Consider the following 1,203-nt stretch of genomic DNA (forward strand, 5'->3'; position numbering starts at 1 on the left):
GAGACACTTACACACACACACACACACACACACACACACACACACACACACCCTGCAACACAACACAACACACATACACCCAACACACACACACACACACGCACACACCCAACACACAACCACACACACACACACACACGCACACAGCCAACACACAACCACACACACACACACACACACACACACACACACACACACACACACTTAAAACCGATTGTTTTGATGTATTTGGTAACAGGCGATTGGTCGGCCAGACATTACATCTCCTTCCTCGACAACTGTCCAACGATCGATAGAGCTCTGTCAAAACAGCGTGTAACTTAATTAATTATGAGAGTACAGTCAAAACAGCGTGTAACTGACTTAATTATGAGAGTGCAGTCAAAATAGCGTGTAACTTTCTTAATTTTGAGAGTACAGTCAAAACAGCGCGTAGTTATACTTAATTATGAAAGTAAAGTCAAAACAGCGTGCAACTGACTTAATTATGAGAGTGCAGTCAAAACAGCGTGCAACTGACTTAATTATGAGAGTACAGTCAAAACAGCGTGCAACTTACTTAATTATGAGAGTACAATCAAAACAGCGTGTAACTTACTTAATTATGAGAGTACAGTCAAAACAGCGTGTAACTTACTTGATTATGAGAGTACAGTCAAAACAGCGTGTAACTTACTTAATTATGAGAGTACAGTCAAAACAGCATGTAACTTAATTATAAGAGTACAGTCAAAACAGCGTGTAACTTACTTAATTATGAGAGTGCAGTCAAAACAGCGTGTAACTGACTTAATTATGAGAGTGCAGTCAAAACAGCGTGTAACTTACTTAATTATGAGAGTGCAGTCAAAACAGCGTGTAACTGACTTAATTATGAGAGTACAGTCAAAACAGCGTGTAACTTACTTAATTATGAGAGTATATGAACAGATAACGCCTGCGCCGAGATTAAAGTACCACAGATTCAAGTAGCCACGTTGAGCTTAAGCAAACTGTTCTTCAGAATTCACAGGTGTGTGGATAAAAAAAAGAATAAAAGAAAAAAAAGAAAAAGAAAAAAGTGCGAACCACACTCCTCACAGCTCTTAAAAAAAAAAGAAAAAAAAGGCATAGTCGTTCTTGTTAAATCATGTAAGTAGTTATTTTGTTCTAATACTTTACATAATTTAATCAAACATCACCCACACCCCCACCCGTGCAATT

Source organism: Babylonia areolata, chromosome 4 (assembly GCF_041734735.1).
Source record: "Babylonia areolata isolate BAREFJ2019XMU chromosome 4, ASM4173473v1, whole genome shotgun sequence".
NCBI lineage: Eukaryota > Metazoa > Mollusca > Gastropoda > Neogastropoda > Buccinidae > Babylonia > Babylonia areolata.